We start from the raw sequence: 18,127 nt of genomic DNA, 5'->3' as shown, positions 1-18,127 counted from the left end.
ACTAGACTTCCTACAGGACTTAGGGAGCCCAGTACAAGGACTGCAATTGAACTCAATTCTGATATTATCTACCCAGAGATAACATCAGGTTCCACAGGTTCAGTCCCGTAAAACCGCCTCCCCCCACTTCACATGCCAGTCGCAAGCCCAGGTTACCTATGCTTCTGACCAGCTGCCTACAGATTGGAAGTTCCCACAGCCTCCTCATCCCAGTGGCCTCCCGGGTTGTTCACTGACTGACTGGCTGTAAGTGAGAGGTTCTCATGACCCCCTCCTTGGGTTGGAGTAATTTGCTAGAGCAGCTCAGAGAACTCAGAGAAGCATTTGACTGAATGGGTTACTGGGTTACTATAAAAGGATATACTGGTAGCTCAGAGATCGAGAGATGGGACAGATGCATGGAGCAAGGGACAGGGTGAGGAGCTTCCACGCCCTCTCCAGGAGCACCGCTCACCTCAAATCTCTGCACATTCACTTCAAATCTCCACACACTCTCCAAGCCCTGTCCTCTTGGGGTTTTGTGGAGGCTGGGGGCTGGGAAGGAGGTCACTGAAAGTTCCAATCCTCGAATCACATGGTTGGCTCCTTTGGCCACAAGCCCCCCAGTTTAGGTGCTTCCCAAAAGTTTCCTCATGCACATAACAAAAGAACCGTTATCACTCTCAACACTTAAGAAATTTCTAAGGTTTTGGAGCTCTGTGCCAGCAACAGGATGAAGACCAAATATGTATTTCTTATACTAAATCACAGTATCACACTTGATAGCTACGTAAATCCTGACTTTTTTTTTCTGAGCTGCAACGTATGAATTCTGGTTGGTCTAAATACGGACAACCCTATTCTCCAGTTTGCCAGCTCCTTGCGGTCAGAGCTGCCATATGCTCCAGTTCTGGCTAACAGGATTTAGGAAGTCCAGGACAAGGACTACTGAGAAGCCTTCTATTTTCCTGTTTAAAAGGAAAGATGTGGCTGCCTTGAATAGAAACGTGATTATCTGGAGTGACGGCAGTCATTTTATAAGCATGAGGCAATAAGATGAGGGAAAGGCCCCAAGAATCAGGGAGGGGAGGGATGATTGAGGTATTGACCAATGCATTTAGTCACCACTTCCAGAGCTCTTATTCAGTGAGAAAAACTGTATCTTTTTTGGTTTAAGCAACGTGAGTCAGGTTTCTTTACTTGTAAACAAATGATGCAAAGCATGTGCTGTAGCATCCTGTCATTTTCATTTTGGGGGTGAGAAGATAAAGTAACTCAAGGTCACCTGGCTGGGAAATTGTGGTGCAAAATTCAAATCTAGTTCTATTCAGACTTAAAACCTGTCTTCTCGACCACTAGGCTACGTTTAAGTTGTCCGTGTTGTTAATATAAAGTGTGTTTTTCAGTGGGAACGCTAAGGAATAGAGTAACACAAGAGCAGAGCAGAGAGGAGGAAACAGCCGGCCTCCCAGGGCCTTTTCTCTCGGGCCCGGCCTTGCTGCATCTGGAACGCTGAGCTCCAGTAAGAGGCTCAAATGGCTCTGCAGACTTGTTTGCTATCACGTCTGGGAGTTGCTCTAGTAGCTGAAAGAGACAGGTGGGACCCACACGGGGTGAAGTCAGAGAGGGAGCAGCTGGCATTGAGGTTTTGATGTACAAGCTCTGCTGGGCTGGTGTGGGAGCATGCAGCAAGGCTGGGGAGCTGGTCCAGGGGCTGGATTGAGACCCAGCTTCAACGCTGACTTAGTGGGCCTTGGACACCCCCTGCAGAGTTGGGGAGCATGGCAGGTAGGACTGGAGCCAGAGACTGCCACTCGCTCACAGCATGCATGTCATGTAAACAGAAAAAGGGAGAGTGTGCCTGAAAACCATCCCCCACGTGAGGAGAGGCTGCGGGCCTGCCTGAGGGCTGTGGAGGCACCTGACCCTGCAGGCCCAGCATTTCCCACTGGGAGATGAGGAGCAGGGGAAAAAATTTATCTTCTTCCTTTCTTTGGCTGGTTTAATAATTAAATGGACACAAGACAGATTAACAGGAGAAAGATGAATTTAATTTCATATGTACAGGAGCCCCTTAAAAAAATATGAGACTCAAGTCCTGGCCAGTGTTCTCAGTGGTTAGAGCATCGGCCCACACCTGGAAGGGTCACGGGTTCAATTCTCGGTCAAGGGCACGTACCTGGGTTGCAGGTTGGATCCCCAGGCCTGGTTGGGGTGCGTGGGGAAAGCAACCAATCAATGTGTCTCTCTCACATCCATGTTTCTCTCTCTATTCCCCTCACCCTCCCTCCCTCCCCTTCCACTCTCTCTAAAAAATGGAAAAAATATCCTCGGAGTAGGATTAACAACAATAACAAAAAAACAACAAAAAAAAAGCCCACAAAAATGGAAACAAATAAATATGAGACTCAAGTGACCAGAGCAGGCAGCTTTTATACCTTTTAGACAAAGAAACAATACATTTGTGGAGAATCCGCGAGACAAAGACATTTGGGCTTGGGGTAGTGAGTTAGAAGGAAGCAGCAAGGTTTGGTTCCCTATCTCTGGTGATAAGAATGTCTCTCTTCTCTTCCTCCTGGTACAGGCAGGGCACCTTTCACAGGGCAGATTTATTTCCTGCTTTCAGGGGGATAAAGGAGGATCAGAGTGTTCTCCTTGCACTGGCTGTTTCTCAGGTAATTTTCATTCAGAATAATATGCCAAAGTGGCATATTTCCTGGTGCCAGATTCCGTTCCCCTTCAGAGGGCAAGGATCCTTTCATGCAACCCTAGCTATGTCTAGGCGCTAGACAACAAAGATAACCAAGTGTCTGTACAATGTGCCAGACTCTGAATTAGGCAGCGTAGGGGCATTATTTTGTGGGTGGGTAGGAAGAGATCAACGAAAGAACGTGTATACATGTACGTATAACCCATGGACACAGACAATAGGGTGGTGAAGGCCTGGGGAGGGGGCAGGGGTGAGCTATAAGGGGTCAATGGGAGAAAAAAGGGGACATATGTAATACTTTCAACAATAACGATTTAAAAAATATTCTCACTACAACCCAATGAGGTAGTTAATATTCTCAAGTTGTCAATTTTTAAAATCGAGGCTCAGAGAGATTAAGAAACTTTTCCAGACTTCACAGCTAGGAAATTGTGAGGTTTGTCCAGATGGTATGGCTCAGTGGTTGAGCATCGACCTATAAATCAGGAAGTCATGGTTTGATTCCCTGTCAGGGCACATGCCCCGGTTGTGGGCTCGATCCCCAGAAGGGGTCCTGCAGGAGGCAGCCGGTCCATGATTCTCTCTCATCACTGATGTTTCTATCTCTCCCTCTCCTTTTCCCTTCCTCTCTGAAATCAGTTAAAACTTTTTTTTTTTAAATTGTGAAGTTGGAATTTCAGCCTAAGTCAATCTGTTTCCAAAGCCCATGGCCATTATACTGACTCTCCCAAAGCTGAGGGTGGAAGGAACAGACATATTTCTTCTTGCACTGCAGAGAGAAGGCAGTTAATGGTCCGTGGTTCCTCGTGTTCAGCACCGCAGGGGAGAAGGCTGATGGCAGTCCTGGAATTAATAGTGCTTGGCAGTTGTCACCGCCCGGAAGGGGAGTTCGGAAAACCTGGGCCAATAGAGGCACCTTGTTTTTGTGGGATCGCTATGGCTCTGATTCGGGTGCTCAGGCACAGCACATTTTCCCTCCACGTTTCTTCAGTACCCAGGAGCTGGGACCCAGGCCTGTGTCTAGGGACAGACTGGGGGTGGAGGCAGAAGGGATCGGTTGAGTGTATCAGCTCTGAGGATGAGAGCAGAGGCTGCCAGGAAGCAGGCAGCAGAACAGATGAACAGCGGAGCACAGCTGAGGTCGGGTGTGGTCCTCCAGTGCTTTTTGCTTCCGTGATCAGATTTTTTTTTTAAATTAAAAAAAATATATATTCTTATTGATTTCATGGAAGAAGGGAGAGGGAGAGAGAGATAGAAACATCAATGATGAGAGAGAATCATTGATCAGCGGCCTCCTGCACACCCCCACTGGAGATTAAGCCCACTGCCCAGGCCGGGAATCCAACCGTGACTTCCTGGTTCATAGGTGGATGCTCAGCCACGGAGCCACACCGGCCAGGCCCGGTGATCAGATTCTTCATGGTTCTGAGTTCTAAACAGAATCTCCATTCCATGTCACCAAGTCCCTGGGTGGGCTTGGTTCCTGGATCGCTGGCTGAAGCCCCTTAAGGTAGATGACATGTCCCCCATAGGCGGGCTCCCTGATGCCCACCCTTTCCCGAGCAATGCCTGCTACTATGACAGCAGTTTAACTCTCACCACAAGGCTTTGACTGTGTTGTCTTCTCTTTTTTCTAACCTTTTCTGCCTTCCTGTCCCTCCTGCCCTTCCCTTTGGAGCCTCTGTGTTCCCTGCCCTGAACTCCTCGCCAGCTCTCCACAGCCCCCACCCCTTCTCCCTGCCTCTGGAGCAGCTCGGCGCCTCTCCACCCTGCTCTTCCCTGCTCACCTCAAAGAGGCCCTTCACCACCCAGAGCTGCCCCATCTCAGTGCCCCTAGTTCTCCCTCAGCACTACCCGCTCCTAAAACTGACCTCCTCCAATCCTCCACCCCCTCGTGACGCTCCTGCTCCCACAGGGTTCTGGAAGTGTGGAGGGCCTGGCAGTAGGAAGTTTGGGAGAGGAAGATGCAAGGGATTGAAAGGGATCAGGCAAAATGGAACTCTGGATACACCTCTACAAAGGATCATTGTTGCACACCCTTGGTAGATTTCAACAGGCTATTAGGTTTGGGCTAAAGAGGGGTTAAATTACTTACAATTTTATTTTTCATATACAGACAAATGTTTTCTTAAATAGTTTTTCATAGTGTTTTAGAAATATATACATATATTGTTTTTAAAAAGTCAGCTAATTTATAGCAATAAATGAAGCAGAAAGAGCAACACAGTATATTTATAGAAACTCGTTTCATATCATACCACTATTAAAATACCCTGATGTACAATTAAGGAGAAAACCTATTTAGATATATTGAGGTGACTGGCTTATTTCACTTGTTAACGAAAAAAAACCATTGAAACCTGTAAAGAATTTTAGTGAGTTTATTTGAGCCAAACTGTCGACATATGCCGGGAAGCAGAACCTCAATGAATTGAGATTATGCTCCGAAGAATGGTGGGTTACATCTGTATTTATGCATTGCCATCAAAGGAGGGACATAGGTGGGCTACATGAAATTCATTGGATAAAGTCAAACGGTGGGAAACCCCTGGGATTGGACAAAAAGTAAAATGATGGACACATACTTAGGTGGGTACAGGAACAATTAACATGATAATGAAGGAATTTGAGGCATCTGTCCTGGCGCCTACCACATTTGGTTGTGCCCCAGGGGCTCCAGCAAAAGAAGGAAGTTACAAGTTACCCAGACATCTCACAGATATGTTATCTTAGAGGCAAAAAGGCAAATGGGCTCAGTAAAGAAGATCCAAGTTGATCTTTGTCAGGGAAGATAGCACCCTAGGAATGACTGCCCACCATAACCTGTTTGTAGTTAAATATTTAATTTTCAGACCATCTTTTGTGGTTATTTTAGGTCTCTGAGTTTTCAAGACTGCCACACAGGCCTCCCCTGAGCTTGTCAGGTTAGCAGGTAGCTTCTTTCGTTCACACACTTAACATAATGTTCTCCAGGTCCATTCATGCTGTCGCAAAGGGTAAAATTTTCTTCCTTTATACAGCAGAGTAGTATTCTATTATGTAAATACTAGTATACCACAGCTTTTTTATCCACTCATCTACTAATGGGCACTTGGGCTGCTCCCAAATCTTGGCTATTGTAAACAGCACTGCAGTGAACATAGGGGTACATGAAATAAGCCAGTCAGAGAAAGACAAGTACCATGTGATTTCACTGATATGTGGAATTTAATGAACAAACTGAACTATCAAGCAAAATAGAGATAGACTCATAGAGAGCAGGCAGACAGCTCTGGTGGGGGTTTTCGGGGGAGAGGGGTAAAGGGATTGAGCAAAAAAGAAAAAGAGAGAGAATTCATGGATATAGACAACCGTGTGATGATTGCATGGATGGTGGTTGTTAGGATTTCGGCCTGTGACTTGGGCTGCGAGAGAATTCACAACTAAAAGAAGAGAAGCAGAAAAGAAGTTTATTTTACTTTCTCCAAAGGGAAATGGCCAGTGTGTTGCTACTCAACACAAGGGCAAGAGAACAAAGGGCAGCTTTCCCTTTTAAGCCCTGGCTGTTGCTAAGCAATAAGGAGGGGAGGGGAACCCGGGGCCAGCCAAAATTGAGCACACATCGGGGGCATTGTAATTTATTCTTCAGGAGACAGTCTGGGCAGATGTCCTAGAGAGGTGTCTTAACAGTATTTTTCCCAAGCCCGTAACAACATGCCTAGAGCAAAAGTTATGAAGAGTTCAGAAGAGGCATGTTTGAAAGGGAGGAGGGGAAGGGAACTTACTATTAACTAGAGACTCCTCAGTGGGAATTATCCCTGAGTTGTGAAAACAGCAGGGAGGAGGGGTATTTAAGAACGTGGCCTTGAAAGTAGCTTATCTTGTCCTTCTGTTTGAACAGAGGTATTGTTTGAATCAGAGGAGCTATCAGTCTTAGAGTTTAATTACCAGGTGCTTCTCAAAGCTTATGAAAGGTTATAGCAAGGAAAAAAAGGCCTTTTTTCTTATCCTAATAGTGGTGCAGATGGAAGAGAGCAGAGAGGGGATAATGGTGATGGAAAAATGCAAAATAAAGAGAAATAGATATATTGAGGCGAATGGTTCCAGCTGCACATACTTTGCACTGAATTTTGGGTCATAAAACCCTGACATCAGGTCTTCCATGCAACATTTAGATTTAGTATAAACCACCCTGATCCTGATAATTAAGAACAGCAATACTGGACTTATTTTTTAAATTATTAAAATAACCCTTTTACTTGGAGAAGTTCAAAGTAGTACAAATTGAGGTAAATGAAAAACAAATCTGTTGCCTCAATGACAAGTCTGCCCTAAAAGCAAGCACTTTTAACTATTTTTTCATTTTACTTCTTGTTTTGGTTATTACCGAAATTGCCAATGAGTCATCCACTGTTTCCTGCTGTTGTCAACAATGGTGAATTTTGTCAATTTGTACTCTCTTCCACATTATCGCATGACCTCCAAGAGGGTGGGAAACTTGCCAGTCACCACTGCAGACGTGCTCAGCATTGTATCTGGACCCAAAGCTATGCCTGGCATGTGGAGGTCATCTCATAAACAACTGTAGAATGAACTGAACAATATTCTCAATATTCTCAAATCTGTACTTGTGGTTCAGTAAACTTGACACCGTCATCACTGGGTAAGTGGGCACATTAGAGCGGATGCAGTGTTGTCCACCTCTTTTGTCAATTAGTGTATCATTTTTACAAGGTTGCATACCATCTGACTTCTGTTCTGTACCTATAATTATGTCTCTCATGTTTTGGCTACAGATTGACTCCAAAAATAAATGTCACCACCAATATGACAGTTTTGTATTTTTTTATTTACTACTGAACCAAATACTCATGGAGCCACGTTGAAGGAGATGTTCAAGCACACGGAGCAAATAAAGTCTCCTCTTACGTTCCACCGCTGCTCTAAGTCATGTCATTTTCGTTTGCTCCATCTTTGCACTAGGATTTTCTCATATTTGTTTCTTTGTTTTTCCTTGAATTTTTAATTCCTTTTTTTCATGTTGAGGGAAACAAATGACCTCCTTATTAAATTACTAGATAACTTCCAGCTTGTAAATACTACCATTGCTGGAAATCTATTCTTTACTTCGAGATAGTCATCTTGGAGTCCTTTGACTTCATATTCTAATTTGGGACAATTATTTTATAAACTCAATGTAGGACTGTCACCTAATATGTTTTTTTCATTGTGTCTTTGGAATAATTCTATTTTTCATAGACTACCTCTACCCCAATCCATTTTTTTCTGAAACTATTTTTTTGCTTCACTTTCCAATTTCCATGTAATTTCCCAAGTCCTCCCCCCTCCCCTGAAAAACTGTCTGAGATAAAGCTTTAACTCATTGCCCTTCTGAAGTGAATTTAGTCCCCGTGGTGACTGATTAGAGCAGGTATGGATCTGCTGGAGGGCAGGTACTTCGGGGAGATTGAGTTTGGAAGACTGACCTTGGATTCACCCTCTCTCACAGTGAACATTCTGGGGGAAGCTGGAGTCATAATCACTTACTTGCTCCTGGTGGGCTGGCAGGAAAGCAGCCAGCGTGGGGAAGAGGGTTCAATACAAAAACCACACCAAGTAGAGCTTCTTGAATGGAATGATCACTTGAGCTGGGTGATGCAGCAGCAGCTTTGCACCTTCAGGTGGATGTGAAGGCAGAGAATTTGCACTCTGACTGGATGTGCTCTGTGTGGCCATAAGTTGTATCTTCTATCTACAGGGAGGGACCCAAATGCTCTGCTTGTGTCTGATGCCTCTCTCCAACCATCCTTTGGGAGAGCCCTGCCACCGGGTGTACTATCACAGGTTACATTTCCCAACACCTTGGGGGTATTGCTAGAACGTAGTCTAGTTTCCAATATTGATGATGCAATATCTGCTGTCGATCTAATATTTGTTCCCTTGTAGTTGACCTACTTTACATGTGCTATATGTTTCCCTTCCTTTCTCTCTCTCTCTCTCTCTCTCTCTCTCTCTCTCTCTCTCTCTCTTTCTTTCTTTCTTTCTTTCTTTCTTTCTTTCTTTCTTAATCCCTACTGGAGGATATTTTTTCCATTGATTTGAGAGAATGGAAGGGAGGAGGGAAGGAGAGAGAAAGAAACACCAGTGTGAGAGAGCCACATCAATTGGTTGCCTCCCCAATGCAAATGCACCCTGACCAGGGCAGGGAACCTGCAACCCAGGTACATGCCCTTGACCAAAATTGAACTCTCGGCCCTTCGGTTCTCAGGCCAACACTCCAACCACTGAGCAACGTCAGAGAGGGCTATATGTTTCTTTATGGTGGCTTTTAGGAGTACTTATCCTTAGTGGAACTTTCATGATGTATCTGACTATGTTTTTTTTCCCATTCATCTAAGTTTTGGAGGACACATTTCATTCTGAAGCTGCTAAAGAAACTAAAGACTTAAACAAATGGAGAGATATATCATGTTCATAGATTGATCTATAGGTCTCTATAGAGTCAATGCAATGCTAAGAGAAACCCACCAGGACCTTTTTTAGAATTTGGTAAGCTGGTTCAAAAATTTATTTGAAAATGCAAAGGACCTAGAATAGCAAAAGTAATTAATAAAAATGTTTGAAGAGAGGACTTATACTAACTTCAAGTCTTGCTCTAAAGCAACAGTAATCAACACAGTGTAGCTGTGGTACAAGGTCACAAATATAGATCAATGGAACAGAATAGAGTCCAAAATGGACCCTCGCCTATATGGTCAATTACTTTCTACAAAGTTGCCAAGGTAATTCATGGAGGAAGGATGGTGTTTTCTATAAATGGTGCTGAAATAGTTGGAAAAAATGAGTTCTGAAACATCTCACAACATACACAAAAATTGAATCATAGATCTAAATGTAAAAGCTCATGTTATAAAACATTCAGAAGAAAATAGAGGAGAAAATATTTACAACCTTGTGGTAAGCAAAATTTCTTGATAGGCAGATCATAAGGGAAAAAGCTGATGAATGGAACTTTGTCAAAATAAAAATTTCTGCTTCTTGAAAGATACCATTAAGAAAATAAAAAATATTCATAATACACATATCTGATGATGGACTTGAATTCTGAATGTATAAATAATTCTTACAACTCAATAATAAGAAGATAAACAACTTAGTAAGATATTGGTAAAATATTTGAATAGATACTGCACCAAAAAAAGTACATGAATGTCCAATAAAAACACATGGAAATATACTTAATAGCAATCATCAGAAACACAAATTAAAACCACCATGAGTTATCACTTTATACTAGCCTGGCTAAAATTAAAGAGTCACAATGCCCAGTATTGTGAAGGATGTAGAGGAACTGGACGTCTGATAATTACTACTTGGGATTTAAAATTGTTTAATCATTTTGGAAAAAGTTTGGAAGTTTCTTATAAAGTTAAACATACACTTACCATGATTTTAGTGATTTTACTGCTAATTACCCACAGAAATAAAAAAATATTTAAAGCTGATCTGAGAATCTGTGTAGTACAAAAAGAATGTAGTAGTACAAGACACTGATAATTTTGAATTAAGACAAAAAGAATGTACTACACAGATTCTCAGAGCAGCTTTATTCATAATAGCAAAAGCAAAAACCTGGGAATAAACACCCAAAGGTAAATCCATGAACAAACTGTGGGATATTTATACCATGGAATATTCCTCAACTATAAAAAGAAACAATTTCATACATGCAAATGTTAGATTGTTCTCCAAAGTGGTTCTTTAATTTATATCCCTACCAGCTTTGTATGAGAATTTCCAATGTTCTATATATTTTCCACATTTGGTATTTTCATATTTTTGTCAGTTTGATGACTATACTTGAAACATTATTTTTAAAAGAGCCACAGTACAGAAATAAACAAATCGAAGGAGGAAAATAACCCAGAAATAGACCCACATTTTGATGGAACATTGGCATAAAAGAATGGATCATTTATTTAATAAGTAACACTATAAGACTAAAGAAATTAATCCCTATCTCATATCATATACAAAATAATTCCTAGATGGACAAAAGACCTCAAGGTGAAAATCAAAACTTTAAAGCTTTTATTTTATTTTTTAAATATATTTTATTGATTTTTTACAGAGAGGAAGAGAGAGGGATAGAGAGTTAGAAACATCGATCAGCTGCCTCTTGCACACCCCCTACTGGGGATGTGCCCGCAACCAAGGTACATGCCCTAGACCGGAATCAAACCTGGGACCCTTGAGTCTGCAGGCCGACGCTCTATCCACTGAGCCAAACCGGTTTCGGCTGAAGCTTTTAAAAGATCATATAAAAGACTATCTTTATCACATCAGAGTATGGATGGAGTCTCTGATCGGACATGGAAGATATCTGCCACAGAGGAGAGGATCCGTATGTCTGACTACATCACAGTTGAAACTTCTCCATGGCAAAGAGTGCTGTAAACAAGAGGAAATTTAAAGACTAACTTAGATTTTTTTCAACATATTTATTGATAAACTGTTTCAAATCAATAATAGAAAAATTCATTAAAAATTCAATAGAAAAAAATGGGCAATTCACAGAGGAAACCCAAATTGTAACAAAAAAACATAAAAAGATGTTGACCCTTACAAGTTCATTGTCATAAAAATTAAAACAACCACATGATATAATTTCTGATCCTCAAACTGGTACATATTTTAAATTTGATGGTTACAGGGGACTGGTCAGGGGACTGAGCTGATCACAGGGTTGGGACCTCATTTTTGAGGTCTCAGTTTAAGAGACCCTAACCCTTCAAAGTCCCAATTCTCCCCTGCCTTCACATACCTCTGGAACAAAATTGTTTCTTTGCTTTGTTCCTTACTGTTCATAAGTTTTTCTATAGTTTTTCTCTTGTCTGTGTATCTGTCTCCTCGGTTAAACAAAACATCAGCACGGAGAAAGCACAGGTGTCCGCTCTGACACTGTTTATGGCTTGCAGTGGGCTTGCAACAAATGTTCACCATATTGAATAGCAGCCTTCTTTTTTCTTTGAGAAAAGCACAGTGGCAAGTCACCAGCAAGTTAACCTGAGTTTTTGTAGATCGGACTGATGACATAAATTATGGATGAGCCTACTTCAGGAGATACATGGCAAGGCATGCCGGGGAAGAAGTCGATTGTTAGAAACGAATGCATGGGATGTTTCTGCTGCTTATCTGGACTCTGGACTTATTCCGAAGAGAATTTTCTCCTGGTGGGAGAGACTAGGAGAAAAGGGACATGAGGTTGTTCAGGCATCGGGGACATATACGTGAGGCATTAATAATTTGAATCTTATTTGAAATTGTCTACAAGTTTAGCCTTCGGGTCCTGAGGTCAACGTGACATCAATTTTTAAAAGAAATACAAGACACTGATAATTTTGAATTAAGGCAAGGTCCCATGTGGCAGAGGAAATTAAAACTGGCTTTGCTCAGCTGTCTCCCTTGTGGAACTGTTTTGCAGATCTGATTTCATTTTTAATTCGGGGATTTTATGGGGCCTTTAGAGAGATGGCGAGACAAGGAGAGAGGAAAGCAGGACATACTGCTCTGGTCAGTTATACCAAGCTGAGGAGAAGGAAGTAGGGTATGAACTTCTGGGACGCATGCGCGCGCGCGCGCGCGTGTGTGTGTGTGTGTGTGTGTGTGTGTGTGTGTGTGTGTGTGTGTAAAGAGAGCAGGATAGGAGATAGGGTGGTAGGGCAGCAGTGGGAAGAATGATTCACAGCTACTTGGTTATGTATCTGTCTCTTGACCTAACCATAAACATATGGAAAGCAGGGATATCTTTCTATCAATTGGAAACCGGCTCTTAGGAGAGAGATCGGGGCTGTAGATACAGATCTAGGAACCACCTGCAGAAATGTAATAGCTGGAACCGAGGAGATAGGTGAGACCTTGGGAAAAAGTGAGAGAAGAGGCCAAGGACAGGGCCTTGGCAAGCTATTCATTCAGCAGACCTTTACTTGAGATCATTATTATAGAATCTGGAGCAGACAGCCCAGCTCTGCCATTTACTTAGGCAAGCACCTTGAACACTCGGTGCCTCAGTTTCCTCATCTATAAAATGGATATATTAATCGTGAGAATTTTAAAAGCTAATACATGTAAGAATGTAGAGTATAGCAGACACTCTAAGGGCAGTGTGTGCTAGTTATTACATAAGGGTTAGCTGCTCCTCTCACAGTAGTTGTTAGAAGGGCTGGGCACTGAGCTGGATTGCAACATGATGGTGAAGAGAGCAGGTAAACAGCCTATTATGGTAACATGGTCCATGCTACAGTGGAGGCACATGCAGGGCTTTCTCCAGCTTATAAATTATGGATGAGGAATCTACATGTTGTGGGAGGTCAGGGAAGCAGTCAATTGTCAGAAGCGAATGCATAGACGGTTTCTATTGCTTACCTGGATTCTCTAACACTCCGTACTTATTCCAAAGAGTCTTTTCTCCTGGTGGGAGAGTCTACAGATAAGAGTGATATGAAGCTGGTCAGGCATCAGGAACATTCCATCAGGCATTAATAATTTGAATGTAATCGATTCTGAGGAGGGGTGCCATCCCCAATATGAGGTGCAGGAACTACTTCCTTTGTTCTTTTCTCGGGCCTGTGCTTTTGACCAGCCCCACCCACACACATGGATTTCCTTAAGTAGCCCTGAGGCCTGAAGAGGTTGGAGACCCAGGCTCCCCCCTGGCCCCCAGGCTGTGAAAGGCCTTGGCCAGTACCAGGAATTCCGGGTCTCCTGAGCTGTGAAGCTGCCTGTCAACTGACCAGCCTTGGAATTCAGCCTTACTTAGAACGCATTCAATCCCTTCTTTTCTCTGATTTCATTTCCTTTTATCCAAACTGCCTTTCACGGTTTCCATAGAAATGGAGGCTTGTGGCTGGGCTGAGATTAACAGGCTCCATTGCCATATTCTGTTTCTTTCTCACTTTCCGGTTTGATTAAACACTCACAACTCCAGCTCTCTGTCTCCCTGGTGTAAATGAGGGGAAATTCATCACTTTGTTAGCAGGTTACACATAACATACACTTCTGATTTGTGGCCGGTGCTCTTTGGTTGTGTCAACATCATAGTTGGTGGCTTGGAGTAAGAAACATGAATTTCCATAGATGCTGATGATAAATGAAGTGTTAGCTGATGGGATCCTGAGCAACAGGGCACGACGCTGTCTCTGCTTCCATAGGTGAGGATGGTTGTGCTGGTTCTGAGTGGCCCTAGTACCACTCCAGATCACACACAACCCCGCCTTCCCTGGGCCGAGTCTGTGTTCCACAGAGTGACAAATTCCCCAAGACATGGAGGTGTGGGCGGGCAGTCTTAGAGGATGTAGGCAAGTATGAGGAAAAACAGGCTTGGACTAAGCTCAGCAAGCTCAGAGGTGCCATCTAAGCCCACGTGGCTGTCTCCAGGGGCTGGCATGAGAGAATGATTGTGTCCGTGCCTTTTACTTCTGCCATGACTTTTCAAAGCAAGTTTACTGAGGTCTGTTTTCTGCACAGTGAAATTCATTACTTTTATGTACAGTTCTGTGAATTTTGACACTAAGAGACATGCAGCCATCGCTGTAATCAAGATGTATAACAGTTCCGTCATCCCCCCAAATTCTCTCGTGCCCCTTGTCCACCCTCCTCCCACCCCTCACCTCTGGCATTCGCTGACCTGTTTTCTGTCTCTTTAGTTTTGCCCTTTTCAGAATGTCATGTGTGATGTGGCCTTTTGAATCTTGCTTCTTTTCCTTAGCATAATGCATTTGTGATTCACCTGTGTTGGAGTGTCTCTAATTCTTATAGTAACTCCTCAAGGTAGGAGTCATCTGAATTCCATAGAAAGGGTTCGCAAGGCTCCAGGGGATGCTGTAGGGGAAGAAAGACTTTGCCTCTGCCCTCCTACTCTAGGTCCACGAGGTACACTGACAATAGGCAGATGAGCAGGAGGGAGGTATACACATTTATTCATTTTTAATACTCTGTGCACACGAGCACCACAAACAAAATTGAATACCCTCTGAAGTGGTGAGGTTTGAGAGCTTATGTGCCATCTTAATAGGGGAAGGGGTGTAGGCAACTTAGGGGAGAGTAAATGGTTTCTAGAAAAGATGAATGAATGGGCCCTTCAAAGAATACATGGGAGATACAACAGCTGTGAGAAGGTATGCCTCGGTGTGGTGCTGACTGCCAGCCTCCTCTCCTGTGTAAGAGTCAGTCTTCTCTGGTTGATGAAATCCCAGGGGAAAGGGGATTTATGACAATTGAGATCCTTTTGGAGGACTGGTCCTTAGATAGATAAGAGGAGTTCAGAGGATCTCTCTCTCTCTCTCTCTCTCTCTCTCTCTCTCTCTCTCTCCCTCTCCCTCTCCCTCTCCCTCTCCCTCTCCCTCTCTCTCCCTCTCCCTCTCCCTCTCCCTCTCCCTCTCCCTCTCCCTCTCCCTCTCCCTCTCCCTCTCCCTCTCCCTCTCCCTCTCCCTCTCCCTCTCCCTCTCCCTCTCCCTCTCCCTCTCCCTCTCTCCCCCCTTTTGCTGTTTTTCAAGTGCTTCAGCTCAAAATAATCAACATAGCAAAATGGCACATTTGAGGTTGGCATGTTCTTAACACCATTACTAAAGCGTACCAGCACATAATCAAGGGTGGAAATAAACACCACCCACATGAGAATAAGTAAAGGCTACTTATTCAGAACTTGCTCTATTAAGGGAGTCAACCACCATCACTTGCATCTTGACAGAGCCTCAAAAGCAGGCAGGGGTGTGGGAAAGCTTTGTAGTGGGCAAAAGGAAGGCTTCAGTTGGCAGCTGTTGGCCTGGGGAAGCTGGATGCAGGCTAACTAGAAGCAGAGCATCCCGTGCGATTGGTTAGAGGGACGTATTTAGCTTTCTCTTGTTGGTTCTCAGCTGGAAGTGAGGACAAAGCTTAGGGAAGCTGTCAGGTATCGATTAAATCCCAGCCACACAGGACCGATTGCTATAGAGGCTGTGATTCAATGTCATGGACTGGCTGCTGCAGGCTGTGGTTTGCCTTTCCAGGCTGGTTGCTACAGGCTGTGGGTCTGCCTGGAGGGATCAGGGAAGGCTTCACCAAGGAGGTGCCCTTTAGGCTGAGACTTGAAGCAGGAGCAAGAGTTTGCAGGTGGATACATGGGGCTGGGAAGGATGGTGTCTGAAGCAGAGAAAATGGCAGATGCAAAAGCACAGGGGCCTAAGACAGCTTGATGTTTGGGGGACCCATGAGTGGCTCCATGCTGCTAAAACATGAAGTGCTATAATGGGTGAATAAGAGGTGGAGTGTAGGGATCTGTCCTGCCATGAAAGGTCCTAGAAGCAATGCCGAGGGGTTTCTATTTTTATTTTATGGATAAAGACAGCTACTGAAGGAGTTTAGTGTGGGAGTGACATAAATCAACTCAGTATGCTAGAAACATTACCAACAGTGGAGAGGGTAAATTAAATGAGAGCTACATTATGATCAAGGGAATATGTGGGAGGCTAATGCAATACTCAGAAAAGAGATGAAGCCTTTAATTATGTCAATGGCAGTGGGGCTGGAGAGAAGGGGGTAAAAAAAAAATCAATAGGCCTGGAGAGTGATTGGATATGACACGCAAGCCTTAACTTCCAAGATGAGAAATGCCGGAGAACAATGGGGAATTAATTCCGATTTGGACTTGTGGAGTTTGAAGAACCACAGTCCAGCAAACCTCTAATCCATAGTCCAAACTGTTCATTCTGATGAACATACCTGATCGTGTTACTAAAAAGATATTTTAGGATTCTCTTCCTGACCTAATCTACTTTTCTACCATGAGCTCATACTTCAGACGCACCTTGGAGCTTATCCTTGCCCAGATATCCTCATGCACTTTCAGGCAGCTGTGCCTTTGTTTATGAGGTCCCTGCTGCCTCCTACTTGGCTGCTGGGAAACTACACATTCCTTAGAACTTAGCACCAATATCTGTGCAGCCATCCTTCACCACCACCACCACCCCAAACATGGATTAAATTCATCATTTGTTTCTTTAAATCAAATTTTCCATATTTATATTTGAACACTCAACATAATTGGGCTTGAACACTGTATCTTTGCATCTTTTCTGCAAACCTAAAATTATTCCAAATAAAACATTTTTTTTTAAAAGTTTCATGAAAGTTCTCTTATGCCCCCAAAGGTTGAGAACCACAATCCTAGGGTATCAGAGCAGTCTGATTGGACACAAACAGATCTGAGCACCAGTCCTGGCAAGACCATTAGAGGACCTTTAGACATTTATTTAAAGTCTCTAAACATCTGTTTCCTTATCTCTAAGAGGGAATGATACATCTCTAGAGTTGCTATGAAAATGAATTGGGAGAGCAAAAATCTAAAATGCTTAATTCATGCCTGGGATTTAGTAAGTGCTCAATAAATGGTGATAATAGTGACCGATACCACTGCTGCTCCCACCCCTTCTCTCCTCGGCCGCGCAATGGGCACCCGCGACAACGAGTACGACTACCTCTTCAAAGTTGTCCTTACCGGCAATTCTGGTGTTGGAAAGAGTAAGCTCCTGTCTTGATTTACTCGAAATGAGTTTAATCCTGAAAGCAAGAGCACCATTGGAGTAGAGTTTGCAACAAGAAGCATCCAGGTTGATGGGAAAACAATAAAGGCACAGATATGGGACACGGCTGGGCAAGAGTGATATCGAGCTATAGCATCAGCATACTATCATGGAGCTGTAGGTGCCTTGTTGGTTGATGACATTGCTAAACATCTCACATATGAAAATGTAGAGCGATGGCTGAAAGAACTGAGAGATCATGCTGATAGTAACATTGTTATCATGCTTGTGGGCAATAAGAGTGATTTGCATCATCTCAGGGCAGTTCCTACAGATGAAGCAAGAGCTTTTGCAGAAAAGAATGGTTTGTCATTCATTGAGACATCAGCTCTAGACTCTACAAAGTTAGAAGCTGCTTTTCAGACAATTCTGACAGAGATATACCGCATTGTTTCCCAGAAGCAAATGTCAGACAGACGTGAAAATGACATGTCTCCAAGCAACAATGTGGTTCCTATTCATGTTCCACCAACCACTGAAAATAAGCCAAAGGTTTGTCATTCAGAGGTTTGGCAGTGCAGTCAGAACATATAAGGCATTTCTCTTCTCCCACACAAGGCTGTGTATAGTCCATTTCCCAGGTCTGAGATTTAAATATATTTGTAATTCTTGTGGTCAAAAATAATAAAATAAATTTAAAAATAAATGATGATAATAGTAATAAGTATTAATTATTCTTGAAAGCCTCCAAAAATAAAGCTAATCCCTCTTCCACAATCCAGCTGATAAGATGTTTATATGAAGTCTCCAAGGACCTAAGAGAAAAAGGGATTGTAAAAAAAAAAAAAAAAGAGGAAGAAAGCCTAATGTGAGGTAACATGAATAAGCCCCAGCACAGGGC

General features: G+C 43.2%; 1 pseudogene across 1 annotated transcript; it reads left to right on the top strand.

Moving 5' to 3' along the window:
* Window positions 1-17,112: 17,112 nt before the first annotated feature.
* Window positions 17,113-17,820, top strand: LOC307110169 (ras-related protein Rab-11A-like; annotated as a pseudogene). Its single transcript has one exon. The product of its transcript is annotated as a ras-related protein Rab-11A-like (transcript).
* The last annotated feature ends 307 nt before the right edge of the window (window positions 17,821-18,127 follow it).

This window comes from Cnephaeus nilssonii, assembly GCF_951640355.1.
Source record: "Cnephaeus nilssonii genome assembly, chromosome: 13".
Taxonomy (NCBI): Eukaryota; Metazoa; Chordata; class Mammalia; order Chiroptera; family Vespertilionidae; genus Cnephaeus; species Cnephaeus nilssonii.
Note: the sequence above shows the minus strand (reverse complement) of the source record. Positions and strands in the feature narration are given on the sequence as shown.